Below are 19,338 nucleotides of genomic sequence, written 5' to 3' on the forward strand. Positions count from 1 at the left end.
TAGTATATACATTTAAAAAAAAATAAAAAATTGTGGGTAAAGAAAACCAATTGCTTTCAATCCAGAACAATTCACAACCATTCTGATTAAGCTAAAGAATCAAAAGGCCCTTCAGGAAAAAGGAGAGGAACCACAGAAATTAAAAGGGACTGGTATAGAGGGAATGTAAACTGAACTCTGACAAATTAGGCTTTTGATTAAAAAGACCAATACAAACATATCCAAAATAGAACGAACTTTTTTTTTAAATGAGAATTCTTTTAACACCAGACAACCCCAAATTAGGACTTTGCTCTGTGCTTCCAAAATTAGCCAGTTTCAGTTATGTACAACACAAACAATATGCAACAACTTGAAGGACTGCATTCACACCAAAACACGGCCATTTAAGCACAGATTTAGAACAGATCTTCTGTGCACATGCAACGTTTTACTAAGTATCCCAGGTCACCCAAAGCATTTCTCAAAAACTTTCTACTTGTGAACTTCTGTACCATTACAGTAGAACTTCAGAATTACGAACACCTTGCGAATGCAGGTTGTTCGTAATTCTGAACAAAACATTATGCTTGTTCTTTCAAAAGTTTACAATTGAACATTGACTTAATACAGCTTTGAAACTTTACTATGCAGAAGAAAAATGCTGTTTTCCCTTTATTTTTTTAGTAGTTTACGTTTAACACTGTACTGTATTTGCTTTTTTAAAAAAAAATCTCTGTGGTGCCTCATTGCATGCTTCCAGTTCCAAAGAAGGTGTGTGGTTGACTGGTTAGTTTGTAACTCTGGTGTTCCTAATTCTGAGGTTCTACTGTATCTAGAAACTAAGAGACTAATAAAAATATGTTGAGGTAATAGCTCTGGGCATGCCAGAAGCATTATGTACTGCAAAACTCCATATATTACCCCAAACCATCGATAACATAGATTTTTCAAAGATGCAAAAATACATTCTATCCTGTTCGAATACTAACAGTCTCATGTATCCCTCTACTGTGGATCAGTGTTGTGATATCTATATATAAACTGAAATTATTTTTCAAGATCTGTATAACACTTAAAGTTGCACGTTAATTTGGGGGCATAGCAATATTTTTCCATGGTCAAGCTGGTTCTCAAGTGAGGGAGTTAGCTGTCCACTGGGAAATGAAGAAAAAAATGTAAATGTATTACCTTCCCATACAGCATTACCAATACACTTCAATTCTGACCTAAACTACCTATGTTTCTAGTTTTTCTTGAACTGTTTCAATTCTGCCCAACTGAATCAATAATCCACCTTTTTTTGGTGGGGACATAAGAATAATTTGAACCCAGGTTCTCTAGAAAGAGAACTTAGTGCACTGACCCACTGTACCCATTAATCTGAAATAGGAGGCGGAGCAACACACAATTCCAGGAACAGAAAGCAATACAGTGCACTCCTTTTATAAGAATAATCTCCACCCCAGATGATTTGATACTTAAAAGTAGCTGATTCTTACGAGTATTTTGTTTAGTATATGAATGATTTTTCCCCCAGTAAGTTTTGATCACTATATTCAGTAGATTCTTGTATCAGTGATTCTTATAAATGAGTACACTGTACATCATCATCTCAGCTTTCCTCCCTTTAAACACAACTAAACGCATTTTTCTGTGGATCCATTTTGAAGTCCATTTTCTTTATTTTTACCAAACCTGGTGAAGCTGAAGTAGTAGCTAGCTAGGGAACTACCTTTCAGCAATTAGTGATTAAAGTAAATGCCAGTTTTTGTAAACATCTTTCAAAAAAAATCAGTCATTTTTTGTGATAAACAGACAATTCGTTTCCTATTAAATGCTTTTTTTCTTCTACTTAAACACTGAGACATTTTATAATCTTTCCAGAACAGCTTCTTATATCACCAAGGCCACAGGCTCACTTTGACATCTCACCTCAAAATGGAACAGAGCAAAAAGCTTCTTGTAAAGCTAACAATAGTAAGTAGAATAGAGACAGCCTACAAGCACTGAAAGATGCCCACAACTGTTCCATGTCCATTAGCAGAACTGAGTAACTCAGCTATCTCTGTAAGAGAAGCTGTAATGATTTGTTTTATTTCTTGAAAGATGTCTATTCAAACCAGAGTGAATTAGAGCTAAGGCACCCCAGGATCATCTGACACACAACTAGTGAAACAATGAGACAATGTGAATCACAGAGGATAATTTGATTTCCACAAATGATGTCCTCAGCTTACCAAGAAAGAAGTGTGTGCTTACACCTTGTATCCAGCTGACCTATGACTGTACAAACATCACCCGCACAACCTAAAAGCAAAAATGCTTTTATTTCTACCCCCCGGAGACATCCAAGTCTCAAGTCAGTTTGTTGTCACTGTCACAGCAGAACACTCGTTGCACGCGCTGAGGGAACCACCACTCACGTCTGCAAGATGCTGGCACGTTAAAGGCAAGAGACACAGTCAGTCCCAGAGATCAGCTGGGAGCTCCTGTTTCCACTCCGAGGCCCCGGAGCCGAAGGCGCGAGCCAGGACAGGGCTCACGTTCAACAGCCCCGGCACAAAGGGACGGCGCGGAAGCCGCCTCGGCTGCTGAGCGAAGAAAACAAGGATCCGAGTCCGCGACCAAGATCACTCCACGCCCACCCAAGCGCGCCGCCTCGGGCCGCGGTGCTCAACAGGGCGGGCTGCACCACCAGTGACCAGCGGCGCCGGGAGGCTCCGCGGGCTAAGTCGGCAGCGCCCCGTGGACCTTTCCGGGCCCGCTCTCCTCGCGCCGCCCGGCGCCTGAACTCCAGGAGCCGCAGATACTCACCTACCCCGCGCAGATGCCGCGCAAGCCCCGCGGGCCGTTCCGGGCCGCGCAGCTCAGCCGCGGAGGGGCCAGGATCTGCCCCCGGGGAGCAGTGCAGCAGGGCGCTCGGAGTCCAGCGCTCCAGGCCGCAGCCGGCCGAGCCCCGAGCGACAACGGGACCCTGCGAGCGCGTGCGGAGACACGGGCACGCTGGGGCCCGCGCTCCGGGCTGGGGCAAAAGGAGCCGCCCAGGCCCCAGGGCCGCCTCAGCCCTGTCCCTGCCCCTCCCCCCTTTGTGCGGTTGGGAGAACACGTTCCGTGCCTGGCCCGGCCTCCCCCCGAGACAGGACCCCGCCGTTCTGGGAGGGAGCCGCAACAAGGCCGGCCCGGACGCTGCCTGTTTCTTACCGAGGAATCTGTACGGAAAAAGGGCTAGAGAAGCGCTAATCGCCACCCGGGCCCCCTGCCCGCGCAAGCCCAGCGCCACCGACCGAGCAGCGCCACAAAATGGCCGCTGCGGCTGAGGCGCCGCCGCGAGGAAGAAGGGGGCAGGGCAGGCGAGGGATGTCTGGGGAGAGAGGGCGGGGCCAGTAGGCAGGGGGGATGGGCGGGGTAGAGTGGTGTGGTCCCGAAAAAGCGTCAGGGGCTTGGAAGGGGCAGGTGAAGGGGCGTGGACTTGAAAAGGGGCGTGATGGAGCTCTGGCATGGGCCTGCTTTTCCCTCACTCTGGGGAGTTCGGGTCCCTTCCTTTCCATGGATTTCACTGCTCCTAGTGGCATTTGTGCATCCAGAGCCCCAGCAAGGATGGGCCCAGCCAGTGCCAGCATCAGACCCTCAAAACACCTCTGCCTTCTGAAGCCAAGAGTCCTGTTTGCCTTGCTTTTCACTGAGAGATGGGCCCAAGAGCCACCATGTACCCCAAACATATGGGCCCAAGATATCAGTTCTGCCAGAGCCCCTAAAGACAGGCCCCTCAGCCCATGGGACTGCTCCCTGCATGAGACACAAGCTCTAGAGTCCCCACCTGCACCATAAATGCACTGACCGAAAGATTCCTTCCAGCTATCCTCCTTTGAGTTGTTCCCACTCATACTCTTTGTATTTCACAATCTAGGTGTTAGGGCAGAGCAAATGGACAAAAAAGACAAAGTGAGGGGAGATTGGAAGAAGGAGATGGCTAAAACAAGGTTTGGCAGAAAAGCAGAAGTCACAGCTTGCCACTTGTCTAGCCACTGATAGATGGTGATGATGTATAGGAATCATGGCAGAGGTAGGTTTTGAGGAGGATTTAAAGGTGTTAACTTTATAAAGGTTTTCCCCATATAGTAGGGTTGCAGTATTCGAGGCAAAGGTGCATGAGGGAAAAATGGAGAAGCAATGTGGCTGAGGCTGTCATTAGCAGAGCAAAGGAGTCAATAGCTCAATAAGTTAGTAGATAGGGCTGCACTAAATGGTAAAGGAACTTCAAACTCAAGCACCTAGTCTTTGCCTTTAAGAAGTGGAGAAGGGGAAGCCACTGGAACATCATAAGAGTTGGGTGATATAGTCGGCGCATCAAGCAAGGAACATAATCCCGTCAGCAGTGTTTTGAATAGTTTTTAGCTGGGAGGAGTTAATGAGGTCTTGGCTGGCTGGACAGTCAGAAAAGGCCAAATTTTAGAAATATTATACACAAAGAAACAACAAGAGTTGGACATGGCCTACATATGTGGAGCAAGAGAGAGGGTCAAGTTTAATGTAATGCTCATATTGAAGGCCTCAGTGACTAGGAGAATAGTGGTGTTCTCATGGTGATAGAGAAATGACCAGAAGCTCAGTTTTGGCCATGTTGAGTTTAAGATGGACATTCACAAGGAAACATCAGAAAGACAAGCTAAGATGCAGAATTGGATGGTCAAAGACAGTTTTTTTAGTGGAAAGGTAGATTTATGAGTTGTCAGCATAAAGATGGCATTCAAAACCTATATTTGTTGATGAAAGCACCCAGAGATACGTTGTAGAGAAAGAAGACGGGACTAAGGAAAGAGCCTTGGGGGATGTCCAGTGATAAAATAAGAGAGGAGGAAGAGAACCTATCAAACAAGATACTGAAGGTATGATCAGAGAAGAAAGAAAAGTACAATCACAAACCAATGCCTCAAAAGGAAAAAGAGAGAATTTTTAAAAGTAGGGGGTCAAAGGTCATTGAGCAGTCAAGGAGAATGAGAATGAAGCAGAAGCCCTGGGATTTGGCCAAGGAGAGGATAATTTGTAATTTTATTCAGACCCATTTCATTGGAGTTCAGAAGGTAGAAAATTGGATTGGAGAGGGACAAAGGTGGGAGAAGAGGAACTCAAGGTAGTAGTTGTAGAAGCAGGTTCAATAAGAATGCAGGTTTAAGGGAGATGATGTGATAGCTGGATATCTGGGTGACATCTGCTGAGAAAGCAATACAGCAGTGCACAGACAATCCAGGAAGTTTTTGGACAGTGTTATGGACAACTTCCTGGTGAAAATGCTGGAGGAACCAACTAAGGCCATGCGCCTCTTGATCTGCTGCTCACAAATAGGGAAGACTGCAGCTGTTATGACTCTGTCTTCACAGACAAGGTCAGCTCCCAGACCGCTGCACTGGGCAGCACAGAATGTGGAGGAAGTGAGCAGCCTGCAATGCTGAAAGAACAGGTTCAGGACTATTTAGAAAGGCTGGACATACACAAGTCCATGGACCAGATGCAATGCATCCAAAGATGCTGAGGAAGTTGGCTTGCACAGCCATTGGCCATTATCTTTGAAAACTCGTGGTGATTGGTGGAGGTCCCGGACAATTGCAAAAAGGCAAGTATAGTGCCCAGCTTCAAAAAAGGGAAGGAGGAGGATCCGGGGAACTACAACCAGTCAGCTTCACCTCAGTCCCTGGGAAAATCATGGAGTAGGTCCTCAAAAATATTTCATGACCATTTTATTAGATTTAACTTGTGGTTTAAAATCATCACATAAATTAAAGTTGCCTATAAATTAAAGCCTTCTATGAAATAACTACATCTACACCCTTCTTAGTTTTTTGTTGTAATTTTGTGCAGCTTGGTTGATGAACTTCTCAAATGCAGTGCATTCATCTTTGGTGGCTTCTCGTGTGTCTGGTACATCCACTCCTTCAACTGATATGCTCATTATTTCATACACATGATCAGGCAAAAGGCAACGTCTTTCTGAAGACAAAATTCTATTCAATGATGAAAAAGAGCGCTCAACTGTAGCTGTTATGACTGGGAGTAGCAAGACATGAATTCTTACTTCTTTCATTCTAAGAAAACGTAGCACAAAGATCAGGTCAAGCCATTAGGAATGACAAAAAAAAAAGTTGAAGTCAAATCTTCATTCATCATATGATTTCACTCTGTGTTCAAATTCTCTATTCTGTCCTGTTCACATGGGAGGGCCCATTGTTGGTAGTGCCTCACTCTACTCAACTGTTGGTGTTTTATAAGACAGGCATTTGTAAAAGCTATGTAGCAGTTGAGTAGAATCCAGAAGTCGCTGTTGTAGATTTGTAAGAATCAAGTCTGTGTACTTTTTCAGCTGGCTTAACAAACACTTCTTGTCCTCTTCACTTAAGGATTCAATATAAGTGCCCTCATTCGTCACTGCAGTCTTTGCTTCTTCCAGTATGTTTTCAATAGATATCTCTCTTATTGATCCAAGTGTAGCTTCTATTGCTGGGCAAAGATCTACTACTGTTGTAGCAGATACCCTCTGCAATCTGGACTGGTGTATTATTGTGTCACTCCAATCCCTCATTCTTGGAGCCTGTCCCACTCTACTCCACTGTGTGAACCCTCACTCCTGGGTCAGCCCATGCACAGCCTGCAGCAAGCAAACTGCTCCCAACTAAGTGAGTGAGCACCACTGGTCAGCCACTTTTGGGATTGTGCACTGGTATTACCCCAGCCAACACCCCCAATCCCAGATACAACCCTAGGAACTGCTGTCTTACAATGTTCAGTGCTGCTCACTGCCCACTGCAAGCTCATATGTTCGTCAATTTATCAAATAAATTGATATGCACTTCAAATGGAATGTGAACACATCTTAAACCACATGTACTGCTTTAGATAAAACAAACAAAGAAACAAATGTATTAAGTACAGAAAGATTTTAAGTGATAATAAGTCAGATGCAATCAAGAAAAACAAAAGCCAAACACATTCTAAACTAAGCTTAACACTTTCAGAACCATAGGCCGGCTGGATTCCTTCCGAGCCAGGCTCCCCCCGCCGGGTCAGCATTTCAGTTGCTTGGTGGTGTTTGTAGATGGAGGTGGATGAGAGAGAGATTGCAAAATGGCTCTCCTTTTTAACATGTTCCCTTGCCCCCCTTTGGGGCCTCACCCCGCACCCCCAATTTTCAGGGTCAGGTGACAAACAATATCCTTGTACGGCTTCCTCCATACTTGAGTCAGTGAGTATCCCCTTATTGATTCTTAGGCTAGTCCATTGTTCCTGGAAGAGCTGCTTTGTTTTATGCATGCCTTAGTGAGGTGCAAACTGCTCCTCAGCTCTGCAGAATTTTGCCTGAATCTGCTTCAAGCTATGAAAAACACATTTGGGAACATTACATAGCGAAGCCTCATAACCATACATATGACGTTGCAACAAACATATTACTATAACAATAATGTTCAGTACGCCATGAGCATTCCAAAAACATCTTACATGACATACTTTGCATTAAACAATATAAAATTACACTATAAGAGTGAATATAAATGATACACAATTACACCATAAGAGTGTACATGGGGGTGCAGTGTGCCACACCTGGATGGCATTGTTTAATGACCCAAATGGTTTCAACAGTAGATTTACAAGAGAGAGAATGGCAATAATCTGAACATAGTAGCAAAAGTAGTCCACCAGCCTCACTACTTAGATCTGTCCCACCTTGGTAGATGCTTTCAAAAGCCAATAATAACAATTGCAGTAATTTTAAGACAACAGTCAAGGATCGCTCATGAGAAAGCCAGCAGGTTTTCCTAGGTTGGACTAATTTAAACCTCAGCCCCAGAGCGTCTTCTATTTTTTTCCAAGGTGTTCAGTCTTTTTGGACTCTTGTTGAACAAAAGAATATAACAAAGACATTAAAATTATGGCTTTTTAAATGTCTTTTGAAGATTCTGCAGCTCATACTAGTGATAGTTGAGTAGATTATAGAATCAATATGGCTGGAAGAGACCTTGAGAGGTCTTCTAATCCAATCCCCTGCACGCAAGGCAGGACTAAGTATTGGCTAGACCATCCCTGATAGGTGATAATCTAACCTGCTCTGAAAAACCTTCAATGATGGATATTCCATAATCTCCATAGGCAATTTGTTCCAGTGCTCACTCTGACAGTTACGAAGTTTTTCCTAATGTACAACCTAAAACTCCCCCAAAATTTAAGTCCGTTGCTTCTTGTCCTAGCCGCAGAGATTAACGAGAACAGTTTTTCTCCCTCTTCCTTGTAACAACTTTTTATGTACTAGAAAACTGTTATGTCCCATCTCAGTCTTCTCTTCTCCAGACTAAACATACTGTGAGATAGCGAAGTCGGAGGGCAGCAGGAGAGTGGTGGATGGGAGATATGTGAGTCCCAGAATGCTCAGGGCCTTGTTTCCTACAGCCTAACTGAGCCATTAGGGGGCAATTAGGAGCAGCTGAGGCTGATTAAGGACTAGCCAGGTGCTCCATAAAAGCCCTCTGCTCCAAACAGTCAGTGCATGAGCTGGAGGAAGTAGGAGTGCCTGCTGAGCAGAGCTAACCAGAGCAGTGCGAAGCTGTATAGAGGACTGGAGAGCAGAGTCTTGTTGTGGAGCAGCCAGGAGGGAGGTACCGGCTCAAGAAGCCAGAAGGACTGAAGGAGGGGGAAAAGTAGCCCAGGGGAAGAGCGTGCAGTCTGGAAAACAGTACCAGCAGCACATAGCTGTTCTTCATAGGGCCCCTGGGCTGGAACCCGGAAGAGTGGGTGGGCCCGGTCCCTACCCCCTCCCTGGGAAGACGGGGTGACGGGCAGCTTCCTGGCCCACTACAAGCCGGAGAGCGTGAGACCCACTAGGGGGAAGCCGGCCATCAACCACACGTGGTGTCAGGAGTGGGATTTTCTAGTGTTATAGGAGAAGATTTGGAGCCTGGATCATAGAATCATAGAATCATAGAATATTAGAGTTGGAAGGGACCTCAGGAGGTCATCTAGTCCAACCCCCTGCTCAAAGCAGGACTAACCTCTGCTATATCATCCCAACCAGGGCTTTGTCAAGCCGCAGCTTAAAAACCTCTAAGGATGGAGATTCCACCACCTCCCTAGGTAACCCATTCCAGTGCTTCACCACCCTCCTAGTAAAAAACTTTTTCCTAATGTCCAACCTAGACCTCCCTCCCTGCAACTTGAGACCGTTGCTCCTTGTTCTGTCATCTGCCACCACCGAGAACAGCCTAGCCCCATCCTCCCTAGAACCCCCTTTCAGGTAGTTAAAGGCCGCTATCAAATCCCCCCTCACTCTTCTCTTTTGCAGACTAAACAAGCCCAGTTCCCTCAGCCTCTCCTCATAAGTCCTGTGCTCCAGCCCCCTAATCATTTTGGTTGCCCTCCACTGGACTCTCTCCAACTTCTCCACATCCTTTTTGTATTGGGGGGCCCAAAACTGGACACAATATTCTAAATGCGGCCTCACCAATGCCGAATAGAGGGGAATAATCACTTCCCGTGACCTGCTGGCAATGCCCCTCCTAATGCAGCCCAATATGCCATTGGCCTTCTTGCCAACCAGGGCACACTGCTGACTCATATCCAGCTTTTTATCCACTGTTACCCCCGGTCCTTTTCTGCAGAGCTGCTGCCCAGCTCGTCGGTCCCCAGTCTATAGCTGTGCATGGGATTCTTTCTTCCTAAGTGGAGGACTCTGCACTTTTCTTTGTTGAACCTCATTAGATTTCTTTTGGCCCAATCCTCCAGTTTGTTTAGGTCACTCTGTATCCTATCCCTACCTTGCAGGGTATCTACCACTCCCCCCAGCTTAGTGTCGTCCGCAAACTTGCTGAGGGTGCAATCTACCCCATCCTCCAGATCATTAATAAAGATGTTGAACAAAACCGGCCCCAGGACCGACCCCTGGGGAACTCCGCTTGTGACCGATTGCCAGCTAGACATGGAGCCATTGATCACTACTCGTTGAGCCCTATGCTCTAGCCAGTTCACTATCCATTTTATAGTCCATTCATCCAACCCATACTTCTTTAACTTGCTGATAAGAATACTGTGAGAAACCGTATCAAAAGCTTTGCTAAAGTCAAGGTATATCACATCCACCGCCTTCCCCACATCCACAGAGCCAGTCACCTCATCATAGAAAGCAATCAGGTTGGTCAGGCATGACTTTCCCTTGGTGAATCCGTGTTGACTGTTCCTGATCACCTTCCTCTCTTCCAAGTGCCTTAAAATGGATTCCTTAAGGACCTGCTCCATGATCTTTCCAGGGATTGAGGTGAGGCTGACCGGTCTGTAGTTCCCCGGATCCTCTTTCCTCCCTTTTTTGAAGATGGGCACTATATTTGCTTTTTTCCAGTCCTCAGGGACCTCCCCCTGTTGCCACGAGCTTTCAAAGATAATAGCCAATGGCTCTGAAATCACCTCAGCCAACTCCCTCAGCACCCTCGGGTGTATTGCATCCGGCCCCATGGACTTGTGAATGTCCAATCCTTCTAAATAGTCTTGAACCTGTTCCTTCAGCACTGCGGGATGTTTGCCTCCTTCCCATTCTGTGCCACCCAGTACAGCAGTCTGGGAGCTGATCTTGTCTGTGAAGACAGAGGCAAAAAAGGCATTGAGTACCTCAGCTTTCTCCACATCCTCCGTCACTAGGTCGCCTCCCTCTTTCTTTAAGGGGCCTACACTTTCCCGAATCTTCCTCTTGTTGGCAACATGCCTGTAGAAACCCTTTTTGTTCCCCTTCACGTCCCTTGCTAGCTGCAACTCCAATTGCGCTTTGGCCTTCCTCATTTCATTCCTGCATGTTCGAGCAGTGTTTATATAATCCTCCCTAGTCATCTGACCAAGCTTCCACTTCTTGTAAGCTTCTTTTTTGCGTTTAAGTTCGCCAAAGACTTCTTTGTTAAGCCAAGCTGGACACCTACCATATTTGCTATTCTTTCTGCACATCGGGATGGTTTGCTCTTGTGCCCTCAATAAGGTCTCCTTAAAATACAGCCAGCTCTCTTGGGTTCCTTTCCCCCTCATATTAGCCTCCCAGGGAATCCTGCCCATCAGTTCCCTGAGGGAATCAAAGTCCGCTTTTCTGAAGTCCATGGTCCGTATCCTGCTGTTCCCCTTTCTTCCTTTCATCAGGATCCTGAACTCGACCATCTCATGGTCACTGCTGCCTAGGTTGCCACCCACTTCTACTTCCCCTACCAAATCTTCCCTGTTTGTGAGCAGCAGGTCAAGAGAAGCACGGCCCCTAGTTGGTTGCTCCAGCACTTGCACCAGGAAATTGTCAGCGACACTCTCCAAAAACTTCCTGGATTGTTTGTGCTCTGCTGTATTGCTCTTCCAGCAGATGTCAGGGTGATTGAAGTCTCCCATGAGAATCAGGCCCTGTGAACTGGAAACTTTGCCCAGTTGAGTAAAGAAAGCCTCATCTACCTCATCCTCCTGGTCTGGTGGTCTGTAACAGACACCCACCACGACATCACGCTTATTGTTCTTGCTTCTAAGCTTAACCCAGGATGCTAGGTCCTATTCCCAACTGTGCACAGATTTGTGGCAAGTCTCTAACCCTCTTTGTGCTTCTGTTATTCTGTCTGTAAACTGGAGAAAATAACACCTATTTACTGCACAGAGTTGTCATGAGAATGTATTAATTCTGAAATATTCTTGGAGAAAGGAGGCTTTGGGGAGTGTGGTGAAAGCCCTGGTGCAAGCCACAGCTGCCCAGCAGGAAGCTACCCGGGTCCAGGCGGTGGCCCAGCGGGAGGCTGTACAACTGCAGCAGGAGACCAACCGCCTTCTGATGAGCCAGGCTGCCCAGGACTGGGCCCTACTCCAAGAGGTGGTAGGCCAGTTGAAAGTCCTGGTGGAGCGAGGGGGCAGCCCAGATGGGGTGCAGGCTATACGGGCCAGCAACTATCTTCAGAAAATGACACGGGAGGATGATGTGGAGGCAAATCTTCTGGCCTTTGAAAGGACAGCCCTGCGGGAGGCCTGGCCCCGAGACCAGTGGGCCAGTCTCCTTCCCCCTTTTCTAGGGGGGGAGGCCCAGAAAGCCTACTATGACATGGCAGTGGAAGCTGCTGCGGACTACTCCCAGCTGAAGGCTGAGATCCTGGCCCGATCTGGGGTGACGGTGGCGATGCAAGCCAAGAGGTTCCATGAATGGCGGTACCAGGAGGACAAAGCACCCCGGTCCCAGCTGTTCGATTTAATCCACCTGACTCGGAAGTGGCTACGCCCTGAGGCCCTCAGCACCGAGAAGATGGTGGAACTCCTAGTGGTAGACCAGTACATGAGGGGGTTACCATCAGCCCTCCGAGCCTGGGTGGGTCAGAATGACCCCTCTACCTATGACAAACTGGTCGCCCTGGTGGAGAGATAGTTGGCGGCCCGTGAATTGTCCCTAGCTCCCCGGGAGAAGACATGGCAGGCCCAGAAACCGAGCCCCAACCCCAGTTCTGGGACGATCAGGAGATCCAAGAGGACGGGACCCGAACGCCGAGTCATTGAGGACCGGCCAGAGGTTCGAAGGGGACTGGGGAACACAGGAGGCGAGGATGGGGGTGGCCGACCAAATAGCCCAGGACAGAGGAGGGTCACTAACTAGTCATACCGGTGTTATGGATGCGGGGAACTGGGTCACATAGCAGCCCAGTGCCCCAACAGGGACGAACCCATGCAGTGCAATCTTGGAGGTCCCGGAGAGGGTTGCAGTCTCATCGGCCTGGTAGGGGTGGTAGAGGCCCCCCATGGGTACACCAGGCTGGTAAGAATGAATGGCATCAAAACCATTGCCCTGGTAGATTCAGGGAGTGCGGTCACACTGGTCTCTGGGAAGTTGGTGGTGCGAGACCAGATGACTCGGACCAAGCACACGGGGATAACCTTTGTGCACGGGACTGTAAATTTCTACCCTTCGGTCCCCGTGAAAATTGAGATCCAGGGGAACGTTACCCGGGTGACAGCAGGGGTGGTCCCTAAGCTCCCCTATCCGGTCTTGATTGGGAGAGATTTCCCTGGGTTCAAGAACCTACTTCCCCCAGTAGAGCCCGGGGTGGAGGGCAGACCCCTGACGGAGACCGAGGCACAGGCAGCCGGCCCTGCCCCCGCTTTTGCCGAATTTGCTCCTGAGGTATTTGCTCCCCCTGGGAGACCCCGGAAATCCCAGCGGGAAAGAAGGGCCGCTAAAAGCCTAGGGACACGAATACTGGCTGGGACCCCGAAAGCTGCCCTGGCAAATAGGCGAACCTGTTCAGCAGGCCAGGAGACTGCCCAAACTAGCAAGGACCTAGAGGCAGGTCCCAGTGCCAGCAGGAGCGGCCCTGGGGACGAAGGAGAGGTTGGGCCCCTAGGGGAGGGCCAGTTGGGGCCCCTGCGGGAAAATTTTGGGCAGGACCAGGCCAACGACCCACTATATGTGAACGTGAGGGGGGAGGTAGTGGAAATAGACGGCATGCCCTTGGAGGGCCGGAGCAAGGGCCCAGGGCCGTATTATATCCTGAAACGCGACCTGCTATACCGGGTGACGCAGATACGTGAGGAGGAGGTGGAGCAGCTCTTGGTAACCCGAAAACATACCAGGGCAGTATTGGAGCTGGCCCATAGCCATTTATTCGGGGGGCACTTAGGGGTAGATAAGACCCTTGACCGAATTCTGAGAAGGTTTTACTGGCCAGGAATACGGGTGGAGGTCCAAAGATACTGCCTCTCCTGCCCGGACTGCCAGCTACACAGCCCCCGTCCTCACCTGTGAGCCCCATTAGTGCCCCTACCCATCATTGAAGTTCCTTTCAAGAGAATAGTTATGGACCTGGTGGGACCACTAGAACGATCGGCGCGGGGCCATCGAAACGTGCTCGTCATTTTGGACTATGCCACCTGGTACCCTGAAGCCATTCCATTAAGGAACCCCACCTCCAAAGCAATTGCGAAGGAGTTACTCCAGGTCTTCGCTAGGGTGGGCATCCCCAAGGAAATCTTGACAGACCAAGGGACCCCCTTTATGTCCAGGTTAATGAAAGACCTTTGTACCTTGCTCCGAATCCAGGCCCTGCAGACCTCAGTATATCATCCGCAAACGGATGGCCTGGTCGAGAGGTTTAATCGCACCCTCAAGAGCATGATAAGAAAGGTAGTGGCACAGGACGGGAAGGATTGGGATGCCCTATTACCCTACCTGATATTTGCAATACGGGAGGTCCCTCAGGCATCCACTGGGTTCTCACTCTTCGAGCTATTATATGGTCATCACCCATGGGGTATATTGGATATAGCCAAGGAAGACTGGGAGGAGCAGCTCAACTCGGGAAGAAACATCATCGAGCACATGGCAAAGATGCGAGAGTGGATAGCCCGGGTGACTCCCATTGTGCGGGATCACCTGGAGAAGGCCCAGGAGACCCAGCGGACCTACTATGACCAACGGGCCAAGGCACGGAGGTTTCAGCCAGGGGACCGTGTGATGGTGCTGGTGCCAACAGCCGAGAGCAAGCTCCTGGCTAGCTGGCAAGGTCCATATGAGATTGTAGAAGCAGTTGGAGACCTGAACTATAAGGTGAGACAGCCAGACCGCCGGAAGCCGGTACAGCTGTACCACATTAACCTACTGAAGCCCTGGCGGGACCGGGAAGCATGCCTGGTCACCCGGGAAGCGACCCCCCAGACAGATGCTCTACAGGGGGAGGTTAGAATATCCCCTGAATTAACCCCTGAGCGCGGACCGAAGCTATCGACATGATCCAGCGGAACCAGGACGTTTTCTCCAAGCAGCCCGGTCGGACAACGGCGGTCCACCATCACATCATCACTGACCCTGGGGTGCAGGTGACGATAAGACCATACCGGATCCCAGAGGCCAAGAGGGAAGAGATTAGGAAGGAGGTAAGAAGGATGTTGGAGCTCGGGGTGATTGAAGAATCCCACAGCCAGTGGTCCAGCCCAATAGTCCTAGACCCCAAGCCCGACGGTACCCTGCGCTTCTGCAATGACTTCAGAAAGCTAAATGAAGTATCTAAATTCGATGCCTACCCAATCCCCCGTATTGATGAGCTAGTAGAGCAGTTGGGAAAGGCCCGCTACCTGACCACCCTGGACCTGACAAAAGGCTACTGGCAGATCCCCCTAGCCAAAGATGCCAGGGAGAAGACCGCCTTCTCCACGCCCGACGGCCTATTTCAATATACCGTCCTCCCCTTCGGACTCCACGGGGCCCCCGCAACCTTTCAGAGGTTGTTGGACCACCTACTGGTGCCCCACACTAAATATGCGGCTGCCTATCTGGACGATGTGGTCATCCATAGCCCCGACTGGGAAACGCACCTGGGGAAAGTGGAGGCGGTGCTCGACTCCCTCCGGAAGGCTGGCCTCACCGCAAACCCGCCTAAGTGCGCAGTAGGACTGGCTGAGGCCAAATACCTGGGCTATGTGGTAGGGAGAGGCCTGGTAAAGCCCCAGTGGGACAAGGTGGAGGCCATCCGGGCCTGGCCCCGACCAGTCTGCAAGAAACAGGTCAGTGCATTCTTAGGGATCGTGGGGTATTATAGGAGGTTTATTTCCCACTTTGCCGCTAGAGCAGGGCCCTTGACTGACTTGATAAAAGCCCGGGGCCCAGATGTAGTGAAGTGGACCGACGCGGCTGAAAGAGCATTCCTGGACCTAAGGTCAGCCCTTTGTAGCCACCCGGTACTGATAACCCCAGACTTTGAAAAGGACTTCATCCTCCAAACGGATGCCTCAGAGACAGGGCTAGGGGCTGTGCTCACACAACTGATCGGTGGTGAGGAGCACCCGATCCTGTATCTCAGCAGGAAACTCCTCCCCAGAGAACAGAGGTATGCGGTGGTCGAAAAAGAGTGTCTGGCGATTAAGTGGGCCATGGAAACCCTCAGGTACTATCTCCTGGGGAGACGTTTCACCTTGGTGACAGACCACGCCCCGCTCCGGTGGATGCACACCAACAAGGAGAAGAATGCACGTGTGACCCGATGGTTCCTCTCCCTGCAGCCTTTCGACTTCCGGGTGCAGCATAGGGCCGGAAGCCAACATGGCAACGCTGACGCCCTGTCACGCCAGCACTGCCTTACGTCCCAAGTAGCCCAACCCCATGGTGTTGAGCGGGGGGGGGATGTGTGAGATAGCGAAGGCGGAGGGCAGCAGGAGAATGGTGGATGGGAGATATGTGAGTCCCAGAATGCTCAGGGCCTTGTTTCCTACAGCCTAACTGAGCCATTAGGGGGCAATTAGGAGCAGCTGAGGTTGATTAAGGACTAGCCAGGTGCTCCATAAAAGCCCTCTGCTCCAAACAGTCAGTGCATGAGCTGGAGGAAGTAGGAGTGCCATGCTGAGCAGAGCTGACCAGAGCAGTGTGAAGCTGTATAGAGGACTGGAGAGCAGAGTCTTGTTGTGGAGCAGCCAGGAGGGAGGTACCGGCTCAAGAAGCCAGAAGGACTGAAGGAGGGGGAAAAGTAGCCCAGGGGAAGAGCGTGCAGTCTGGAAAACAGTACCAGCAGCACATAGCTGCTCTTCATAGGGCCCCTGGGCTGGAATCCGGAAGAGCGGGTGGGCCCGGGTCCCTACCTCCTCCCCTGGGAAGACGGGGTGATGGGCAGCTTCCTGGGCCACTACAAGCCGGAGAGCGCGAGACCCACTAGGGGGAAGCCGGCCATCAACCACAATACCCAATTCTTTCCATCTTTCCTCACAGGTCATATTTTCTAGACCTTTAATCATTTTGGTTGCTCGCCTCTGGACTTCCTCCAACTTGTCCAGAGCTTTCCTGAAATGTGACTGCCAGAACTGGATGCAATACTCCAGGTGAGGCCTAATCAGCATGGAGTAGAGCAGAAGAATTACTTCTCATATTTTGCTTACAACACACCTGCTAAGACATCCAAGAATAACATTTGCTTTTTTGCAACAGTTACACTATTGACTCATATTTTGCTTGTGATCCACTGTGATCCCCTGATCCCTTTCTGCAGTACTCCTTACTGGGCAGTCATTTCCCATTTTGTATGTGTGCAACTGATTGTTCCTTCCTAAGTGGAGTACTTTGCGTTTGTCCTTATTGAACTTCATCCTATTTACTTTAGACCATTTCCCCAGATCATTCTGGATTTTAATCATAGAATCATAGAATATTAGAGTTGGAAGGGATTTCAGGAGGTCATCTAGTCCAACCCCCTGCTCAAAGCAGGACTAACCTCAGCTAAATCATCCCAGCCAGGGCTTTTGTCAAGCTGCAGCTTAAAAACCTCTAAAGATGGAGATTCCACCACCTCCCTAGGTAACCCATTCCAGTGCTTCACCACCCTCCTAGTGAAAAAGATTTTCTTAATATCCAATCTTGACCTCCCCCACTGCAACTTGAGACCATTGTTCCTTGTTCTGCCATCTACTACCACTGAGACCAGCCTAGCTCCATCCTCCCTGAAACCCTCTTTCAGATAGTTAAAGGCTGCTATGACATGGAGCCATTAATCACTACCCGTTGACCCGATGATCTAGCCAGCACCCTATCCATTTTATAGTCCATTCATCCAACCCATACTTCTTTAACTTGCTGATAAGAATACTGTGGGAGACAGTATCAAAAGCTTTGCTAAAGTCAAGGTATATCACATCCACTACTTCCCCGCATCCACAGAGCCAACCACCTCTTCATAGAAAGCAATCTGGTTGGTCAGGCATGACTTTCCCTTGGTGAATCCATGTTGACTGTTCCTGATCACCTTCCTCTCTTCCAAGTGCCTTAAAATGGATTTCTTAAGTACCTGCTCCATGATTTTTCCAGGGATTGAAGTGAGGCTGACCGGTTTGTAGTTCCCTGAATCCTCTTTCTTCCCTTTTTTGAAGATGGGCACTATATTTGCCTTTTTCCAATTATCAGGGACCTCCCCCTGTTGCCAGCAGCTTTCAAAGATAATAGCCAATGGCTCTGAAATCACCTCAGCAAACTCCCTCAGCACACTTGGATGCCATTGCATCTGGCCCCATGGACTTGTGTATGTCCAATCTCTCTAAATAGTCCTGAACCTGTTCCTTCAGCACTGAGGGATGTTCACCTCCTCCACATTCTGTGCTGCCCAGTGCAGTAGTCTGGGAGCTGACCTTGTCTGTGAAGACAGAGGCAAAAAAGGCATTGAGTACCTCAGCTTTCTCCACATCCTCTGTCACTAGGTTGCCTCCCCCATTCTTTAAGGGGTCCACATTTTCCCTAATCTTCCTCTTTTTGGTAACATACCTGTAGAAACCCTTCTTGTTCCCTTTCATGTTCCTTGCTAGCTGCAACTCCAATTGTGCTTTGGCCTTCCTGATTTCATTGTTGCATGTTCGAGCAGTGTTTTTATAATCCTCCCTAGTCATCTGACCAAGCTTCCACTTCTTGTAAGCTTCTTTTTTGCGTTTAAGTTCACCAAAGTCTTCTTTATTAAGCCAAGCTGGGTGCCTACCATATTTGCTATTCTTTCTGCACATTGGGATGGTTTGTTCCTGCGCCCTCAATAAGGTTTCTTTAAAATACAGCCAGCTGTCTTGGATTCCTTTCCCCCTCATATTAGCCACCCAGGGGATCCTGCCCATCAGTTCCCTGAGGGACTCAAAGTCTGCTTTTCTGAAGTCCCTGGTACGTGTCCTGCTGTTCTCCTTTCTTCCTTATGTCAGGATCCTGAACTTGACCATCTCATGGTCACTGCTGCCTAGGTTGCCATCCACTTGTACTCCCCCTACCAAATCTTCCTTGTTTGTGAGCAGCAGGTCAAGAGGAGCACGGCCCCTATTTAGTTGCTCCAGCACATGCAGGAAGTTGTCCGCAACACTCTCCAAAAACTTCCTGAATTGTCTGTGCTCTGCTGTATTGCTCTTCCAGGAGATGTCAGGGTGATTGAAGTCCCCCATGAGAACCAAGTTCTGTGAACTGGAAACTTTCCCTAATTGACTGAGGAAAGCCTCATCTACCTCATCCTCCTGGTCTGGTGGTCTATAACAGACACCCACCACGACATCACCCTTATTGTTCTTGCTTCTATGCTTAACCCAGAGACTCTCAACTGGCTTAGCTCCAGTTTCTTCCAGGAGTTCAGAGCAATCAATCATAGTGTTCTCTTACATACAGTGCAATTCCTCCACCCTTTCGCCCCTGCCTCTCCTTCCTGAACAGTTTATAATCCTATCCTCCAAAGCACTTTCAACCCTATCCAGCTTGGTATTGTCTGCAAACTTTATAAGTGTATAACTCTATGGCATTATCTAAATCATTGATGAAGATATTGAACAGAACCAGACCCAGAACCAATCCCTAAGGGACCCCACTCAATATGCCCTTCTAGCTTAACTGTTGTT

The 19,338-nt window shown here is 48.8% G+C and overlaps 1 protein-coding gene across 3 annotated transcripts in view; it reads right to left on the bottom strand.

Moving 5' to 3' along the window:
• PHF20 (PHD finger protein 20) overlaps positions 1–3,277 on the bottom strand; it is a 184,254-nt gene extending 180,977 nt beyond the window's left edge. For all 3 annotated transcript variants that reach the window (XM_067546848.1, XM_067546847.1, XM_067546843.1), the window contains exon 1: positions 3,184–3,277. The gene's annotated coding sequence lies outside the window, so the exon portion shown is untranslated. The remainder of the gene's footprint in view (positions 1–3,183) is intronic.
• Positions 3,278–19,338: the final 16,061 nt, after the last annotated feature.

This window comes from Emydura macquarii, unplaced genomic scaffold (assembly GCF_026122565.2).
Source record: "Emydura macquarii macquarii isolate MOO-44397 ecotype Brisbane River unplaced genomic scaffold, CSIRO-AGI_Emac_v2 contig_1170, whole genome shotgun sequence".
Taxonomy (NCBI): Eukaryota; Metazoa; Chordata; order Testudines; family Chelidae; genus Emydura; species Emydura macquarii.